The 21,216-nt window shown below is 36.1% G+C and overlaps 2 long non-coding RNA genes across 2 annotated transcripts in view; one reads left to right on the top strand and one right to left on the bottom strand.

Annotated features, from left to right (window-relative positions):
* Positions 1-21,216, top strand: part of LOC124165094 — a 53,913-nt gene that overhangs the window by 7,211 nt on the left and 25,486 nt on the right. The window contains exon 2 of the long non-coding RNA XR_006866120.1: positions 16,217-16,367. This is a non-coding gene — a long non-coding RNA (uncharacterized LOC124165094). The remainder of the gene's footprint in view (positions 1-16,216; positions 16,368-21,216) is intronic.
* LOC124165093 lies at positions 4,749-9,553 on the bottom strand. Its single transcript, XR_006866119.1, has 6 exons — positions 9,198-9,553; positions 8,529-8,741; positions 8,265-8,398; positions 6,695-6,850; positions 6,523-6,619; positions 4,749-5,044 (listed from the first exon to the last, which is right to left on the bottom strand). It is a non-coding gene; the product is annotated as an uncharacterized LOC124165093 (long non-coding RNA).

Raw genomic sequence — 21,216 nt, forward strand, 5'->3', positions numbered from 1 at the left:
GTGTCACTGTAGTGACCACTGTGGTCATCATCTTCACTCATTTGAAGAGGTGCCCTATGGCCTATCTTACCCAGGTATATATTAATATGTATCAGCTTGGAATGCTATTACTTTTTGTCCACAACTGCTTATTCAATGAATAAACTTGGTTATATTGCAGCTAAATTCTCTATCTAGGGGCTGACCGTTCATCTGCAACCTGATGAACACACTCCCTGGGTATATGCTTAGCTGTGAGATTCCCAACTCATCTTTTTAACATTAGGACCTTCTGAAATTCTTAAACCTCCCGAGATATTGCCTTAGCATGCATGGTATCTACTAGTTTAAAAGAGAAATATCTACTAGTTTAAAAGAGAAAATACATAGCTATGTAATGGTTGGAAGATAGAATAGAAAATAGAAAACAAATTTATTGTTCACGGCAAAGCCTATGGAACATGTATCCAATACGTAAAGAAAAGGAACAAGCTCTGTGGTATTACAAGAGATATATGCAAGTCACCTTGCTACAACAACAGGATCATTGAAACACAAACATAATATAAAATCAAATACAATGACAGAATTTACCAATAAAATATCAAGTCAATTCAATAGAATAAACAAAAAAACATACAAAAACCTTTAATGAAATTAAATTAGATTCTTTGAAAGGAAGAAAAAACAATAAATGATTGAACGGTTGAGGTACACGCTCGATCACCATAACATTCATTAATCAGGTACGCAAACATTTTTATTTTGAATTGATTTATAGTTTTAGCTTTCGATATGTAGTCAGGAATATCATTCCACACCCTTATACATGAATTAATGGTGGACAATTGGTAAACAGTTGTTCTACATTTAGGAACTTTGAATCGTTTTCTGACTCTAATAGATCTTTTTAATACATTGCTTAGGTTTGCAATTACCTTTTCATAGAGATAATCCGGTGCTTTACTAGATACAATTTTATACATGAAAACAGATAGTTGGTATATCCTTCTGTGCTTTAATTTTAACCAGTTTTACTTAACATAGTATGGGGTCACATGGTCATAAATATGAATATTTTATATATATCTTATGCCAGAATTTAACATAGCTTGTAATTTATTTAGTAATTCACCAGTTAGGTCAGAAAATACAAGTGAGCAATAATCAATGTGCGGAATTAACACAGAATTTACAAGCTTCATTCGTAACTTCAGTGGAATTAAAGATTTTAATTGTTTCATCTGTGCTAGTGTTTTGTATATCTTGTTTGAGACAGGCGATACATGTCCATTCCAGGTAAGTGTGTTATTAATATGAACACCTAAGTTAGTAACTTCTTTTGAGTATTCAATTTCAGTACTTCCTACTTTAATTTTCGAGATAGGAGAGTGGAGTGGAGAAATGTGTCAAATTTATCCATGGATAATTATCTTTTGATGATGATCTGATAAGTAAAAAAGTTTGGAACCGTTCATATGCCTATTGAGTACAAAGAAGCTTGCTTGATAGCTGGCAAAAGATATGGCCAAGATGTTGGGAAATAGGAACCCAGACAGCACACATGCTACTGTATACATTAAATATACGTATACGTAGTGTATAACATGCGTATACAGTAGAAGATACACGTATACTGTATACGTATAAAAACCTTCTACCCACCATCTACCAAATGTATATAACGCAGCAAATGTCCTCCTACCACGCATATACAGTATACGTATACAGTATACAAGACATATATATATACAGTATACAAGACGTATATGTGTATGAAAGCAGAAAAATTCCTGCAGAATTCCAGGTTTTCTAGGGAAATTTTACTAAATTCCAGGTCAATCTTACGAGATAAAAGCTATGTATACGAATTTTACAACACTACATTTACTTAATACTTTTAATTAATTCTATAATTATGTATTATCCTAGTTAAAATTCTTACATTTTTAAAAGAAATTATTCACTTATTTTATGAATGCAACACTTGGAATATCAACAAATTTGTTAAGATTGAAAAAGTTATCTAATCAGTGTTTGCACTCATAAAGTGCAATTTAAAATGCAATCAATGCATTTTGAAGCATGCATGTAAGTATATAAAATAGGCCTGAAAATTGGCCTTGCACTGACAAATTTCATGTGAAACGAGTTTGAAATAAAAGATTTTAAATTCCAAGCAGGAGCAAAAATTCATGGATATTTTGAGTGACCAAAAATCATGCATATTTCCAGATTCCCAATCACTGAACACCCTGAGTATATTTTTCTTGATTGAGAAAAATCCTGAATGCAGTTGTTGACATGCACTGCTGTATTAAAACTGAAATTGAAGTAGCAAAACAGAAACTAAATCTCTGTTCTGGTGCCAGTGTGTATTTAGTGCAAGCGTGGAAGTACTAGTTCATCCATTTTGTCATTTAGTGTGAGTGACATCTCCAGCATTTCAGAGTGTTTACGTACATTTGAGAACATCCTGTCTAAGCAGCAGAGAGCGTTCATAAACATAATGTAACATGCTAGTGTGTTTTGCATTGTTCTGTGGGAACACTTACCAGTTTGTTTGAGACTTCTTGCTGACAATAAATTGAATAGAGAAAAAAATCTGTGAAATTCAGGTCTTACAGGGTCTACAGAGGAAATGGAAAACACATGTGTGCTGTTAAAACAAAATAATTATATTTAACTAAATATTACACATATTTTTACTAATATACCACACAATCTCAGAAATACATAAGAGATTGAATTCATTAGACACAATAAAGGGGCAAAGCCCGGACGGTAAACCACATTTTGTGCTTAATTATCGTCAAGACGTTTTAGCGGATCCTCTCACAGTATTATTTAATCAGTCTATTCATCCAATGTAAAAAAAACATCTTATCGTATGAGTAAATTCACTAAGCATAGTAAGTTAAAAGTCAATTTAAGAAGTAGTAAGAATTTAGATGTCAAATATAACAAGACAAATATTTTCTGAATATTTTGATGAGTGTTGATAAATAACAAATACCGTTAGAAATGCCTTTATTCAATGTAAACGAAAATAAAGACCAATAGGATCAATATCAATGTTTTTGCCTGATTATCCTTCCTTAAGGTCACAAGAATCCATGAAGAACAAGCTCACTTTTCCTCGTATTTCTTCATCATTGGCAATTTGGAAAATTCTTCCTTACTACACCTGTAAATAATATCACATAAACTTTATTAGAATCTATTAGTGATACATCTAATTTGTCTAGTTAAAGTAAGTCACTTTGTTAAAAAGTAATCTCTATTCATGGGATTTTCCCTTAAGCTATATAAATACCAACATTCAACAAAGGATATTTCGAAAAAAATCCCCATCAGTTCTATATGTAAAAAACGATAAGTTATTCACCTTGAATAATCGAAGTACTAAATTAATTTGAGAATTTAATTCTTAATAATTTAAAACCAATTTGTCTAAACCTAAAGAGTGAAATACCTTCTGATCTCCAACAAATATGATTACATTTTAAAGGAAGCAACACTAATGGCACAACAGCCAATTAAAAAAATGTAAATAACTTGACTTAATGACTTAATAAATAGTAAAGTCGAGAAATGTTTGTTCACATTCCTCCCACACTACGGTGATTAAATGCGTCAAGCACATAAATAAATTAAAGTTTACGCAAATGCAAAGTTTTTCAATCAATATAAGATGGATCCCTCAGTCTCAGAAAGTGTGAGAAGGTTGAAAATATTAAGAATTTGCGTCATTTAAAATAAAAAATGTGGCAATGGCAACACTTCTACTTACCCAGATTCTGATGAAGGAAGCGAAAGTAGCACTTGAGCGGTTGATAAACTTTCATTGGACAAGTTTCGCAAACAGCAAACACAACACACTAAGTTAAGTTATAACGGTAATTGATTGCCTAGGTGCAGGTGAAACAAGTAAATGAAGAACTTAAGAGGCTGATAAACTTCGGCAGGATCAATTTCGCAAACGACGAACACAACACAGTGAACGTAACATTATTCGCGGGGTCCACGAATATTGCAATAGAGGATTCTCAAGTTCGCCGCTAGAATTGTTGTCGCTCCGCGCGCATTATATTCAGTTTTCAAATATCGCCACCTGCGGCGCCACTAGGCATTAAGATCTACCTTTCACGACGAAATGCACGGCAGCAATAGGGGACTGAGCCAGTAAATCACATTAACCACACTAGTAAAGCATGTGAGGCATTTTCCAACTGAAATGAAACAATCCGACCACTTCTACCATCGACCAAAACGAAATATCAGAGCTGACAATCAAGGGGGAATCTGTTATTAGCAATTTTTTGACGCATTCACATACACGGCAGCAATACGTAACCGAGCCAGTAAATCATATTAACCACACAAGCATGTGAGGCAATTGTCAACTGAAATGAAACAATCCGATCGCTTCTACCATCGATCAAAACGAAAAATCAGAGCTGACAATCAAGGGGGAATCTGTTATTAGCAATTTTTTACGCATTCACATACACGGCAGCAATACGTAACTGAGCCAGTAAATACTATTAACCACACAAGTAAAGTATGTGAGGCAATTGTCAACTGAAATGAAACAATCCGATCACTTCTACCATCGATCAAAACGAAAAATCAGAGCTGACAAGCAAGATGGAATCTGTTATTAGCATTTTTTTTTGACGCATTCACATACACGGCAGCATTCCTGAACTGAGCCAGCAAATCATGTTAACCACGCAAGTAAAGCATGTGAGGCCATTATCAACTGAAAGTCAGCCGTAATTAATGTACACTTTCATGGTAGAACTACAATGATATATATTCCAGAAGGGATCCAAAATACTATTCCACAATGGGCATAAGTTGTAAGAAAAATAGTCAATGTTCTTTCTTATAGACGATGTTTGGCCAATCAAAGCATATCTTAGAGCAACTGCTGCTTGTGTAGCCTCTTGCCAAACCAGAAGTGGGTGGGATGTGATTCAGCTCAGTTCACCACAGCCACAGATATGCTCAAGAAAGGTGCAGGAGTCTCACAATGCCAACGGGTGCTAGTAACATTGATCTGTAATATTGAAAATGCAAATAAGAATGTGTACACCATGGGCATGCATATAATGAACAGCAATTTTAAGCAATGCAAAGCAGGAGTTAGTTCACTCAAGGTAATACGAGGTAGGTTGCAAAGTTGATTAGCAATGATTAAAACCATCAAGGAGGAAGAGCACGGAAAACATAACTACCAAAGATGCATAATTTACATAATTATCACAGGAATCTATCAAGTAACAATCTGATGTCATAGGTGGATCCAGGGGGGGCACGTGCCCCCCCAGACCCTTAAATAATATGCAAAAGTTTTAATTGCGTTAATATTGTTGCCCATTATCATTACATTCGTTTTGTATTACGAGGTATCCTTGTGCCCCCCAGAACAAAATCCTGGATCTGCCCCTGTCTGATACGCTACCACTTCACAAAAGGGTATATGAGTGTTAATCACCACTTGAATGCTCAGGAAAAGTTTTATTTTCACATATGACTGAAGGGACAGCGGCACCAATAACCACCGCCACCAACAGAAAATTAAAGACTCAAAAATTTGAAAAACTCTACTTACTAATGAAAACTTACGAATAAAGGCAAAACCAATACTTTCTCAACACGTCAATGGTGAGAAATTTCCCCTCTATTGTCCATTTTACGTAAACATGGCCCAAGTCTGTAAGAACCATAACAATGGCCTCCAATGAAAAACCAGTACCACCGACTCGCAGTTTGATGAAAGTTGGCAATTTTCATTCTTCCACGTAGGAATGAAACAGTGTAAAATATTTCTTGCCTATGTCTACTCGTTTTTTTTCACGACATTTGAAGTCTGGGTGAAACTACAGTTTATCAATGAATGCGGTCTCCAGAGGCACTTGTACTTCCAGTGGGAAATAATTTGTCTCAGCCATACTTTTCATCAAATTCTTATGAAAATTTGCACGTCTACTGTAGAAGTCATGAGGATTCCAAATACTTATTGAAAGTTATGCTAAGTGATATTGAAAAACTCTCTAAACTGTTATGTTTCACTAAAATTTAGAAAATTTTTCGTCAAAAACATGGTGCTATAAAACATCAATTTTTGACCTGAGGCAATATGTGAATCAAGCCAAATTATTTTTTCTAATATCCATATACATAATCGTGGCTGCATTAATGGTCTCTAGTTGTCTCCGTATGATTTGCGGAGATAGTTAGGCCGTCTCGGGGGTGTATCCTTGGTATGAAGGTTTATGATGTAAAGAGGTTCACTACATACAGGTTTTACTGTAGCGCTATAGACTTGGTTTGATCATAATCAATTTTAAAAATCAAAAGTATAAGTCTCAACAAAATTTCAACTTACAATCAAAGTGCAATTGATGAGGCAGCTTTAGCAGAGCAATATTTGCTTGAAGAGTGGTTTTATTAAAAATTTCACTGCTCATTTTTTCATTGAACATATTTCTTAGTTGCTACCATAACCTGCCTTGACCTCACATCTCCACGTACCTGAACAACACCAGCATAGATGGTGAATCTTTGTCCTTTGAAATGTTTCGGAGTAGCGTTTCATGAATATGCTTCATACCAAATGAAAGAAACACACCTGAAATAAAGAGAAATAGATATAAGATGGAATGACAAGATATTTAGAGCACCAAAACAAAGAATGCACACATACCATCAACCCTGACATCCAATAGCTTAAATGCCAAAGAGAAGGAATGGCATAATCCATTATCAATTGAAACAACTATGAGGGGCAATAGCTGATGCTTTCAAATAAGTAGTAGATGTACCACATGACTCCACTTCGTGCCAAATGAAAGAGATAAACCTGAAATAAAAAGAAATAGATACTAGACGGAACTGAATGAATGACAAGATATTAGGAACACCAAAACAAAGAATCCGCACATATCATCAACCCTAACATGTCATAGCTTAAATGTAGTATCATATATTATATGATGGCATGAAAATTCTAATTTCTACACACATTACCATGGCCTTCACAGACAACACTTGCATTCACTGTGAATGAGCTGGTTCAGTGAGACATAAGTCAAAGGACATAAGCCATAAGGAGCCAAAATAGAATTCCACGATGGACTTCAGCCATAAAAAAGATGGACAATGTTCATCTTTATGGCATACAGTTAGCCAATAAGAGCACATGCTGGAAACCAATGTGATCAATGCAGTACCACACCTAACTGAACGCAGGTGGTAAGAATTTCAGTTAACTGTAGCCTTATGTCTACATAATAAACACTGAGAAAAAGGTGAAGGCGTAGAGTATATGAAATGCATAAAAAATAAGCGTCCAAGGGAATATATGTTCAGCCTTCAGGGAGGGCAATATTTCATAACTTAATGAATTTTAATGAAATTAACACATAAGAAGGAAAAAATATCATCATCCTGAGTAGATAACACTGAAAATACTTGTACCATGCCACTTAAAGTGAAAAGCATTGAAACTAATAGTTGGTATGTAAGTATAAGTAATATAATAAGAGCATTAATAGAGTGGTATACTTACATTCACAAAAAGTAACTCTGCAAACTTCTGTATCATGAAAAAAAGCACTATGAAAACACAAGCATTCAGAGTCAGACATAATACAGGCACTCAAATTTTAACTGTTTCCCTCTTATGGTTAAGTCTGTGAATGGAGACAAAAATGACTAACAGCTTATACCCCATTGTAGACCAGGCCTAAGTCATGATATTGATTGCTGAAATTTGTTGGAAATGTTGGGAAAAATTCGTGAAATATTATAAAGCCAATTACCATATCATGTGCATCGCATTTCACGCACTTAAGGCAAACAAAATCAAGTAATTTCGCCCCACCCATCAACAGGCTACTGAGTATTGCCTTCATCCTCCCACGTAAAAGTAAATTTGACATTAGAAGGGAAGAAACATAATCTACAATAGATTATATTTCTTCTATTACAATACGAAATTAATTTCTTCACCAGCTCCATTACTTCATGAACATTTACTAACATGATTTAAAAGGATATAAGAGGCAAGAAAGGAATAGGACAAATGACGCCGCATTAGTAAATCCAACGTCGACTGCATGGTACACCAGAAGAATCAGTGGGTGTAGCATAACAAATGTAGACCAGAATTAGGACACTCCAACAGCATTAAATTCATCAAAAGTGAAAGAGTATTTTTGAAACTGCTCACTTAATTACTACACTACAGTAAACAAATACAGTAATATGATTACCTTTCACCATTGACGGCTTGAACAGACAGACCAGCACATATCTGTTACTCATTCACATCATCAATGAGACGAAAAACAGCGAGGTTAAGAATTTTGAGTTCAGGAATAGACATCTCTCTTCCATAGAATAACACCTGAAAAATCCCATAAAAATATATTGACTCAAAGCACAGCTTGCGATTGCACAGACACTACATGTATATATTGCATTAAGCACACTTCATAGGCGGAAAACCACAAATCAGCGACAAATGAGGACTTCACCTTAACTTTTAGGAGAGCGCTGCTTTTATTTATCACCACTGTTTTTTCGCACTGGACCCCGGCCACTTGACGATGGAACCGTCTAAAAGTTTAATGTCGGTACACCGCTCAATTGATCCCTCTGGAAAGTGGTCCTAAAAGCCAACATCTCGTTCCGATAACTCCCTGTTCACGTGGTATCACCCGCCACCATTTCTGCATTTGGGCAACATTCTGAAAAAAATTCATCCAATAACAGCTCCGTTAAAATAACACAAGTACATAACTCCAAAGCTCACGCGCAAATTAATAGTAATCCTGCCACAATGCAAGACGACCAACGACGCCATTAGCATATTACGAATGCCAGAATCTAGACCTCGTGAGTTTCTACATGATAATTCCAAATAATGAGCAGTATTATACTATAATCACAGCTTTTTTAAAAGATAAAACCAATTTCTTTGCATTCTCCTGGTCTTTGAAAGCATATTCATAAAGGAACATTGTAATCATGCCGGCATCCACACACAGCGACCAAGACACGCCGCTACATTGCATTTCTATCCAAAGCTTCACGGCACAATCGCTTGTTGGGCTCATGGAATTAACCTTGAGTCCGGTAATAAATAATAGTTTCAATTTTTAATAATTTCATCAAAATCTACCAAAAATAGGTGATTTACTTACCCTTGCTTGGAAGAGGCTTTCGTTGCGTACGCCCAGCTCCTTACTACGTCTCTTTTGGCAATAGTAGCCTCCTTTCCACCCAGGGACACAGCAACGCCGGTCAGACCTCATTGCTAAAGCCGAATAAAACTGAATCTACGACTCTCACTACAAAAATTACTGCAAAAATCCGATTAAAGACGGAGCGCGTCGCCCCACTTCCATTAAGCTTAATGGGGAAAATTACACTGACACAGATATCAATGCCTAGTGGCGCCGCTCTACGGCCAATGTTGGCGATCGAATAAAATGCGCGCCAAACGGCAACAGGTGAAAGGCTACCCATTGGCCCTTCTGGAGACTCCTGTAATGGAGTCCCCTTGGCGGGGTCTTTGATTGTGAAAGCGGTTATGGACGCATATATGTTTGCATATGTTTCTGTGGAAATCGACTACTGGTGGAATCGACTATCGACGGAATCCACTATCGATAGGTCGAAATCACGGGCGGGAGTCCAAATCTTGGCATTCAAAAAAATTTCGCGTTATGACTTGAGGAATAAATTCCACTGAAAAATATCTTTTTTGTTTCATCGCCTCAGTAGATAAAAAAGCACGATTGAAATCACATTTCGAAGAGCATTTTTCTTTATGAAAATAGGGACTTTTCATGGCAGGATTTTTTACATCTTATAAGGCAGTTCATTGATTTTTTAAATTAATCTGCATTTCTTAATAACCCAGGCGGACGGCGTTCTTGGGTGTTCCGAACAGAAATGATAAAAAACTCTCCAGCACCGTTATCAGCCTCCTTCATTTTTGCCAGGGCTGCCTGAAGCCAACCGGGGAAAATAAATTCACTGATGAATCAGTTTAAATATATTAAATGAGACGACGTCTTTATCCAATGAAACCAGAAGGAGAATAAGAAGAGAGTAGCGGCTCGAGCCGATACCTTTACAAAGAATGAAGATACATGTACAAACGTAATTATTTGCTTTGCCAACCTCGCTGCCGTGAATGACACCTGCCCTTTGCGAACAGGTCCCACTCCATGTTTTCAGGGAAGAGTTAGCTGGTAAGGTTTTCCAACTAAATTCCAACAGTGTTTTTCACGTGACACCATCGCGTGGACTACCATTCGTCTGGCTCCTACCCTTCCACATATTTGGCGTGAGTGGCCCTTCCTGAGGTAATTTAGATTTATTCTTGTCAGTGTAGCTCTTGGGGTCACAGGAGCACGCAAGTAACGGAAAGGTTTTAGCCCATTGGAAAGGACGCTGTGTATACTGAAGGCTACATATGGAAATAGTATACGGACAGAGTAACCTTTAAAGGGCACTAATTGTTTACTAATGGCTACACAGTAGCGGATACAGAAAAAAACTCTAGAGGGGGGCGCAAAAGATATCTTGACCAACCTTTACTTTTATCCTAAAAAAATAATCAAGTCAGATGCAAAGTTTAAGAAAGTGTTATTTGAACTGATTATACGCACATAAAATACAAAGCCATCTTATGACATAAAAAAGTTAAAATTGTAGTCCTGCAATGTTTGGTTATGCGGGCGGCCAGGAAAGGGTTGGGGGGCGCGCCTCCCATATGCATCCGCCACTGAGATTACATATGGAAACAGTATATGAAAGGTATACATATACCTCTCAGATACTGTTTCCATATGTAGCACATACGTATACAGTATATGAAAGGTATACAGATACCTTTCGTATACTGTATACGTATACGCTTCAGGATACTGTTTATGTATACTTAGAATCTAAAACATGTATACAGTTTCTCAAGGAAACAGTATACACCTGGTATACTTACAGTATATGTATACCGTTACCAGTGTGCTGTCTGGGAAGATTCACTTATAAGAAACATAGGTTAAATTACTTGGTGCACTAAGTAGTTTCTTCATATAAATGTGATTTTATGGGTAGGGTTGGCTGTAAAAACCTTCAGCATCAAAATGATTCGTGAAATTAAACGTTTTAATTTTGCATATAAGGTGCAATTTTAAGGTAGAATTCGTATTGCATGAATATATGTGAATGTGATTTTACTTATAATGCTCATTTCAAAACATAATTGTTCATTGTAAATGACCGTAAATTATGCTCCCTAATTTCGGTAAGACAATTTATTCCATCATTGGTAATACAGTAAATTAATGAATAGAAAAGTGTTGTTTGATAGGTGGGTCTTGATGATAGAGCTAAGGTGCACAGGTGGGTCATTCTCTCAATATCATACAAAATATGTACTTGGACTGCAATAAAAATACCAAAGCTGTTAAATCAAAACTAAATTGACATATTATATATGTACCCTTTTACTAATTTGAGTGACAAATTAGTGAAGAAAAATAATTATATTCCCCAAATTTAACATCCATAGACTATGATTCGTCATGTCTGTGGACAGTCCCACATAGGTTTTTGAATAGGTGATTATTGTAGTATCAAACTTTTCTAAATAATTTTATATGAAATCTATCATTAAACAAGAAAAAACACTATAAACATTCCAAAATAGTCTTTTTGGGTTGTTTTTTTTTTGTCTTTTTGGGTTGTAAATTATATTTCTTATAAAATAAAAAAAATTTGTCCCAACCTATCAAGCAATGTCCGTGGACACACAGGAAAAAGATGGTGGCAGCCCTGAACAAACAGTGTGTAGAGAAGGAGATTGTCAGCTGTAATGGGATATACTTGGTTTAGAGAATGTTTTAATGCTGGAAGAAAAATTTTAGTTCAGTTTTTGAAAGAGCCAAGATCACCAGTCATGTCCGTGGACAAGTAAAAATTAGTAAAAATAAAATCTTGTACTAATTACAATTGAGATGTCTTCTACAGCTATAAGATGCAAGTTCAATGCAGTAAGGACAGTGTCCTAACTTACTGCCAGACCCAACTATAACTTAATTCAGAGGAAATCGTCATGTCCGTGGACATCATGTCCGTGGACGTCATGTCGGTGGACGTCATGTCGGTGGACTTGGCAGTCCATGAACATGACAGATGGTTACGGACATAATGATATACGATGACTTGTTACAGAATGTTCAATGACAAATAAAATAGGTAAACTTTTTCTCGTGAGTAAACACAATATTCCTCTTCTGCTGTGTCCGTAGGCATGTATATCATGTCAGTAGACAGCACAAAAGTAAAAATTTAAAAAAACAGTGTAAATATTACTCACAATCTCTGCCTCTTATGTCGCAAGATTGTATGATTGATGAACTATAAGTACACAATTTTGGTTCTTGTATAAACAAAATTATTATTTTTTAATTTTGCCTCCAGGAAATGTATGTTTTTTTGGAGATTGACCCAGGTACATGCACTCTGAAATGACATCCAACAGACTGGCTGAAGGATACCTAAGGAAAAAGGTACCAATTCCTACTATACGAGGGAAAGGGGTCTTCTGTTTTAGATCTCCCCTAAACTGTCCTACCTTTTGGCAATGCATACAACACAGTTAAGGTATGCGAAATATCATCCTTGGAAAGGATGCTGCTAAAAGAACCTTTCGTGAAATTTTTATTTAAAAATTAAAGATTTTAATTAGCATGTGAAGCACAGTTTTCTACCATATGTACATCTTTTTTCAAATATTTGATGCTTAAGGATAGCTTGAGGTTGAACATTGCTGAAGATTGTGTGGCTTTAGTATAATCAAGAATAAATTTATCTGGCTTTCATCATCAAAAGAGCAAATACATGAATTGCAAGTTATATTAGTATATGACAAAATGATATTTTGTAAATCATAAGTAGCAATGATAGAATTTATTACAAAATTTAATATATATTAGGATTTTGAAGGCTACTTTTGTGACCAGTGGGTGATCGTATGAGGGTGCTAGCACCCAGTGTATACATGTCTATGGTGAAGGATAGTGAAACCATAGAAATTCTAAAATTACTGGAGAGATTTTTGGTCAATGGATCTTCCTATATTCCAACAATCGAAACATAATCATATTCTAACCCAGAAAGTGCAGTTATTTCAGAAGTTATTCACAAATGTGGGGAGATAGACTTTAAAACTCCAATCCTGGATCTAAATGTGACACCTCTGGGTAGTGTCATATGCCTTTTCAATTTAGAAAATAATGACTATGATGTGTAGCCATAGAAGAATCGCCTCGCGTACCAGGTTCTGTATTCCGATGAGGTGATCAACGGTAAACCTGTTTCTCCAGGACCTGCTCTGTTTATTTGCAAGAAGAATGTGGTTTTCTAGACACTGTTTTAGCCTTTTGCTGGCCAATTTTTCCATTAATTTGCAAAATCAGCAGGTTTTAGAATGATAATTTTTAGGTTGTGGCTTGACCTTTCCCTGCTTTTGGATCGTAATGATAATTGATTCTCACCAGTTCTGAAGGAATACTTGATCCATCCACACTTGATTAATTGTTGATAGTAAGTCAGAGAGTGCAGGGGCGCAGCTACGAATAAAGGCAAGGGGGTTTTTAGGCGCAACTGATACTTTGGGGTGTGGGAGTGTTGCATACCTGCAAGGGTAAGTGGGAGTTGCGGGGGCCCTCTTCCAGAAAATTTTAAGATTAATGGTTCAAAATAACTAGTTTTACCGCTTTATGAGAGATATTTGATTAATCCCAACACTATTCTATAAGTAATACTTATCCATTGATTTGGTTGTGTCTAGTGAACTACTGCTGAAAAGTATGACTTCATGGTGTTATGATAATAATTTGGTTTTAAACATTGATAAAACCCAAGCTATGGTTTTCTCTACTGTTCATAGCACTACTGATATTGACTCTACTTTGACAATTAGTAATCAGGTAAATACTGTTAATCCTTGTAAGTTCTTAGGACTTCATGTCGATTGTAACCTGAAATGGAATGTCACACTCATGATAAAAAAGCTAAATTCTGTGTTCTACGTGCTATCAATTTTAAGACATTCTGTAAGCCAAAAGATTTTGATAGCCTTATACCATGGATTATTTTATTCAAGAATTTCGTATGGTATTGTGTTGTGGGGACAGCCTACTCACCTTCACAGTGTACTGAAAATACAAAAAAAGATGGTGAGAGTCATGTGTTGTAAAAGTTACTATGCCCATTGTCGTCCTCTATTTAAAAGTTTAAAATTATTATCCGCCCCTTGTGTTTATATTTATCATTGTGTAATACTTGTGAAACAAAATAGTTGCAGATTTGAATTGAATAGTAAAATACACATGTATGGCACAAGGCAATGTAATAACCTACATGTTAAGCCCAATAATTTGTCTATGGCATCCAATGGTCCAAGGTCTATGTGTGTGAAATTATACAATAACCTACCAGAACACATTAAAAAAGAAATGAGGATACCTGATTTTAAAACAATGGTCCATGAATATCTGGTTGATAAATGTTTTTATCGCGTTAAAGAATACTTGGTGCCAAATTTGTAATACATACTTTCTTTTTGTAATTTATGTAAGATTTCTTGCATATTGACTTATCCTATGCATATACCAGTAGCCACTGTGTAATGTGTCTCTTGGATGAATAAATCTTATCTTATCTTATCTTAAGTAAAATGGATTAAACTTAAAAATTTATCTGAGCTCTGGGGCGGGGGTTTATCCCCCAAAACCCCCCTTGCTGCGCCACTGGTGGTATCATCACCGGTGCATCAGGTGTTCTCAAACTTGAAGCAGGAGCAGGCTGTTAAACATTTCCAAATAACATGGACCTGAAACACCTAATGCAGCAATGACTGTCGTTGTAGGAAGTGTCATTTAACCCATAACCGGTGACGTGCGGTCTGAGAGACCGCTGCGTTTCTAAAATTATGAATATTTTCAAAATTAAGATTTCAAAATATCTATATTTCTCGTTAGCGTCATATTTTTGCATAACAAGGACATCCCACTCTTAAAATTTAACGTTCCTTTTACATATGTATTAATTTCTGTAAATTTGCAATTGAACTCGATTAGCAGTCTTTGAGACCGCACGTCACTTACTTAGAATGCATCAAGAAAAGGAATAAGCGGGATAAATTTCATGGCTACTTACTACTTAGCCTTCCAACTTTAACATTTAAGGCCTATTTTGAATCTGACGAAATATTGATACATTAATATAATAGTTATAACTCAAGTGTTTTTGGCATCAGTTTTTTTATCCTGCTTCAAATCACAATTTTTTATGACAAATTGGTTCGTATTGCGAGTGTAAAAATTTTAATATAAGTTTGAAAATAGTTAAGCATTCAAAGAAAAATTAAACAAAACAATAAAAATGGCGTAGCAATATTTTATAAATTTTTGATTTATTGCGGTCTACCAGACCGCACATCACTGGTAGTGTAACAAGAATTGCACATCACTGGTTAAAGGTTAATGAGGAATGACAAGTGTCTCAACAAACTGAGAACAATTTTGAAAAGTAGCTAAATATATGTTCCTTCATGTGAAAATAAAGCTATTTTCCTAAAAAAAATTAATCGTATTTTTTCAAACACTGTTCTTACTTCTTGGATATGCCTCCTATCATGTAATTCAGAGCTTTCAAGGATTATGCATTGTTGATGGCCACCTATCTTATTCATTTATTCTCATGATTGGTTCTCATGGACTAATTTTATTCTTGCCCTCAGCAGGATCTAGTATTTCTCAACCAATTAGGTTTGTCCATACAACATTTGCGCTAGGAAAGTCAATATCTTATATTATTTGAAACACTTGAAATTGCTCAGCAACACCACTATCTCGATTTTATATTTAAGTGCTGCTGCATTCTATATTTGAAGAAATTTATGCCAATGATGGCTTGTACCTCCACCATATGATTCAAGCAAGGATGTTTTAAAGCATTCTGTGTTTGATTACAGAAATCGTACATTTGCTAGCATCCCTGGACTGCTGCATTCAAAATTTGTGTATGATCCAGATTTAAAATTGTATATGTGGAAATAATTGTGCATTTATTGAACCCAAGATTTTGGTGCTTGAATTTTACATTATCAGGTTCAAAATGAAATTTTTTATTGTCATTCCAGATGGTGATGAATACTCCTATAGAGATAGGGGTGCTTCTTGACCATGAATGGGGTAGATGTTGATGTCCCTGCTACCTTTTCTTCTTCATAGGTTTATTTCCACAAAAAGTAGTTCATCCCTGGAATTTCCTCCTGGGAGTGGTCCAATGAGGTGAGTTATATGTATTTGATCTGTTGAGATTTGGAAGATCCTACATGTATGCAACCTTTTAATACCCAACGCAGTTTACATTAGATTTTCAATCATGCATTTTTTCTAAGGGAAAAGCCCAATCATGCAATTTGAGGTGACCGATGATGCATTCATGAATGATTTTATGGTTTCCAACATGTGCATATAAATTTTCCTATGGCTATTGAGTTTCCATCAGGTTCAAGGGGGTTCTCTCTGACATATTTCCGTAACTTAGTCCTCCACAGCCATCAGGGATGGAGAAGCGAGGGCAAACAATTGGTAGCTATAATTATCATTCCAGTTTCATGTGATTTTCCTATACTGTACAATAATTTGGGGAGCTCGGTAGCCTAGTGGGTAGAGCTTGGGTACCACTTGGCTATTAATCCAAGAGTCTTGGGTTCAAATCCTGATTGAAGCCCTCTGCGGCCCTTAACACACGTCAATTGACGTACTGTACCGGTTGGACAGGGGCCTTTCTTCGCCTCCTTACGCGACTAATATCCACTTCCGAGTCTTCTGATCATGTACATGGCCTTCAGCAAGCTTTCCTCTTTCAACCCGTGTGTGCTGTTTGTAAATAGCAGTGTTTGAATGGAAACTATGGTGCGAAAACCTCTCTCTATTTTTATTTCTTATTTTAAACACCGTATTTGACGATGTTCATGAAAATCGGTCCCGCATTGAATGTGTTAATCAATACCCTTGAAGTACAAGGTGGCTCAGGTAAAGAAAATAATCTCTTCCCCTGAATGTTTGAAATTCACATGTCTGTGGTTTAGTTTGGTGTGAGCCCTACCATTACCTATCCAAACCAACCTTCAGGTTGAATCACTGTGTGTGAGTGAGTTATACCATGATTGAATCTCTTGTAGAGGAATGATGCAAAAGAGTTAATCATCAGGTAGTGCCGGAGAACCGCATGTCATTGGACTGATATAAATATGTCGATACCTCCACTGCACAAACGCTCAACTATCGCCCGCTGAATCAAATCCGCTCATCTAAGAACCCAACAATACGAATCCGCTCAGCAGGTAGTAGCCGGGGCACAAACGCTCACCTCCAAAGCTTGGAGAAATGGAGGCGAGCATTTATGCTCCAGCTACTGCCAGCTGAGCTGATTAGTATTGTTTGGCTCCTAGATGAGCGGATTTCGCTTGGCGGGCTATAGTTGAGAGCAACTGCAGTGTAGGTATCAATGTATATAGAAGCTGATTCCCTGTATTTTAAAATGTTACCCATTGTGCTTCACGGATGCTAAACAAATGAGGTTGGGAGGCCACGAGAGACTCAGAAGCTACATGCTAGGCTTAGATTGCTTGAGCCATTGAGAATATGTAGGTATCTTTCTGAGCTCTGACAGAGACGATAAATTTGGAGAGATATTTTGCCAAACAAATGGGTATGGGAGTTCATTTTTCTTCCAAAAAATAAAGGATTTTAATAAATGCTAGGTGTAACGTCATTAGAGCATTTCCTTTTTAATTCTTGCTAACAGCTGGTATCCTAAAATGGCGTAGCTAGGGTGGGGTGGGGGGTTCGGATCTTCCCGAAATACAAAATGACAATTACTTTGCTTCATAAAAGATAATATTGAAAAATCGTGAATATACATAAGATTTCTTTGGAAAATAAAGTTTTTTTTATAATGGAGATTGTTAAAAATAGTTTCAAACCCTTTATTTGGTAACCTGTTCTTAAAAACTTTTCCCCCTGGTTTTGGAACCCCCTTGAAAGAAATTCTTGGCTACCTCACTGCCCCTGCCACATATGTACTTATTTAGGCAGTTTGCAGGGTCATATGTTGATGAAGATCACTTGTTTTGATATTTTTCCCTTGGCACTATTTAGATGCTTTCAATCTTCATAAAGAGGTTGATTCATTCACATTATGGTGGCGGCATTCATTTCAGGCTGCAAGGCCCTTTCAGCATCAGCAGTTGGCGGGTTGGTCTTTGCATCTTCATCCCTGAAGACAATAGCATAAGCTGCTGTTGTATGGGATTGATAACTCCTTGGACACTGATGGCATCCCAAGAAATTTATGTTCAATCCTTCCATGTTCATTTTCTTTGCAATTTTTACTTTAGTTTCTGTATTTTACTCTCTCTTCATCATCTGTCCCCATTTTATTGAAAAACTGAATAGAGTGAAATCTTGGTAATCAGACACATATACAGCAGTGGCATAGCATGCTTATTTGAAAGGTGCAGAAAACAACATAATGCACAAAAAGCTTTTTAAGGCATAATTTTGCAAATAATACACACATTGATGACAAGTCTCCCTACTGCTCAGGGTGTGAGTCAAGGTAGATAACCAAATTAATAATAATGATCATGGTCTATAAAGGTAGAATAAATTCTGAACACCACTGTGACTCTACAAAGAACGTTTCTTTTTCTTATTCAGTGGGTTACTTAACCAAAACTTCATGCGAATTACGAACTCCTATGAACGTAATAATCAAATAAATACTTACTATCATGGTTGATAAAAATCACGATTTTTTTCAAAAAAATCATTTTTGTTGATTTTTTTTATTTAAATCAGATTTTAATGATTCAAATTGGATTTTATTGATTTAAATGAGATTTTTATGATTCTCCATTCCTCAAAAATTCAGTTATTTGCAAAACTATTTGAACTAAACTGATTTTTTTAAATAAAAATCAAGTGATTTAAATCATGATTTAAATCAAAGTGATTTAAATCAATCAACCCTGCTTACTATTTATTGAAAAATCTTTTATTTAAAACTGGCAAAATCGGATTAGGCAGAGAAAGTTTGGCAGCCCTGCATGCCAGATAACTGGATGCGTCAGATTACTGCAAGGTCAGATTACAGAGATTGTACTGTAGTTGTTTTGAGAGGTGTGGGAGAAGGGTGGAAAAGGGAGCATTGGAGAGGAAAGTACCAGGAATTAAAGAAGCGATGGGGGATTACTATAAATAGTTTATTAAATAAATGTTGTTGTTTTGTTTGTAAATAAATGTAAGTCTTCAATAAGTGAGAGGAAAGTACTAGGAATTGAAGGAGCAATGGGGGACAGTGGCGCAGCGAGGGGGGGATTAAATTTGGGGGTTAAAACTGCCCCCCCCAGAGCTCAGAGAAATTTTTAAGTTTAATCCATTTTACTTAATTGGATTGATATTACTAATAGAATAGAATAGCGTTAGGATTAATAAAATATCCCTCTGAAAGCCGTAAAACTCACCATTTTGAACCGTTTATCTTAAAATTCCACAATTTAATCATCTCGCACCTATCGCTTATCCTGGTGCGTATTCCATACCACCACACACCTCGGTATTAGTTTGCACCTAAACCCCCCCGCAGCCTTAATTCCTGGCTGCGCCCCTGATGGGGGATTATTGTAAATAGTTTGTTAAATAAATTTTGTTGTTTTGTTTGTAAATAAATGTGTCTTCTTCATTCTCTGCTGCTATTCCTGTTAGAGGTGACTGTTCTTAACTGGTCGCCTCCAAGTCACTCCATCCCGCGCATCCCTTCCAGTCAAACCCCTCTCCCTCAAATTATTCTCGATACATTTCCTCCATCTTCTCTTTGGTCTTCTCCTTGTTCTTTACCCTTCTACTAGAAAATTAGGAATTCTGTTCCCACATACTCTTCATCCCTCATAAAAATATATAAAATCCATTTCATCCTTCCCTCTTGCCCCTTTCTTGAGAACTCAACGACTCCTGCCATCTCCCTTATCATCTTATTCCTAATCTGATCTCCTCTTATTTTTCCCATCATCCATCTCAAACGCATCCATTTTCTTTTCGGGGCCTTTCCTAGCAGGTTTCACTTCCATATGTCAGGTCTGGCCACATAACAGTTTTATATACTCTACCCCCAGACCCTCTTGTGACAAATGACCATAAGGGATAACTGGAATTTAGGCGGTTAATCCAAAAAACGATCAGTCGTAAGATGGATAATCAAGGCTGGAAATTGATGTGTACAAATTTTAATCCAAACTCAGAATTTCAGAAATTTATTCTGTATTTTATTTTTATTTTTTTATAATTGATGATAGAACTGTCATTTATTAAAGTAGTGTAATTTTGTTATATTTCGACGTACGCATTTACGGAATGCGTCGGTTAAATGGGGAAGCCGCTTATTTGGAACAATGTTAATCAGTCCAGGTGCGAATACCAATTGGCCAGAATGTACAGTATTTGCATGTTTATTTAGATATTGTTGCTAGGTATAGCGTAATTAAGTGACTTCCCCTAATGTGTGACGAAATTAGACATTTTTTGTTCGAAACTGCGCGCCATAAACTAGAAAAAATGCCTTTTTTGGGTTATTTAATGTGGAAATGGAGAGAAGGGGGAAATATATTGTGCTGTGGGTTGCCTATTAGAACTAAATTTTTGAAGTATTGTATTCAGCCTATGAAATGGATGGAAAATGGAAAAATAACTGGCGAATAAGTTATTAAATACCATGTAATTGTTTTTTTGTTTTCTCTGACGTTGGTACCTGATAATCATACTTTGTTGAAGTAATCGACGGGGGTGTATTTATTCGCGCAGTGCTTACCTGATTGAAAGCCAGAAGAAACATCGGGAAAATTTTGAGTGATTTGCTTTCGTAATAACTTGTGGAATTATTTGAGTTAAAGGAATATACTTTTGGAATTTTGTAGTAATATTTTGAATTTAACTGCCAGCAACACACAGCAACAATTAAATCATAAAAGTTTTTGCAATTTACGTCGGACGACGCCTGCAGGAGGTCATTTTCATCACCCATCTGCAATTCGAGTACTGGATTGACTCAGCTCTCCATTAAATTAACTCCAAT

This window comes from Ischnura elegans, chromosome 9 (genome assembly GCF_921293095.1).
Source record: "Ischnura elegans chromosome 9, ioIscEleg1.1, whole genome shotgun sequence".
NCBI lineage: Eukaryota > Metazoa > Arthropoda > Insecta > Odonata > Coenagrionidae > Ischnura > Ischnura elegans.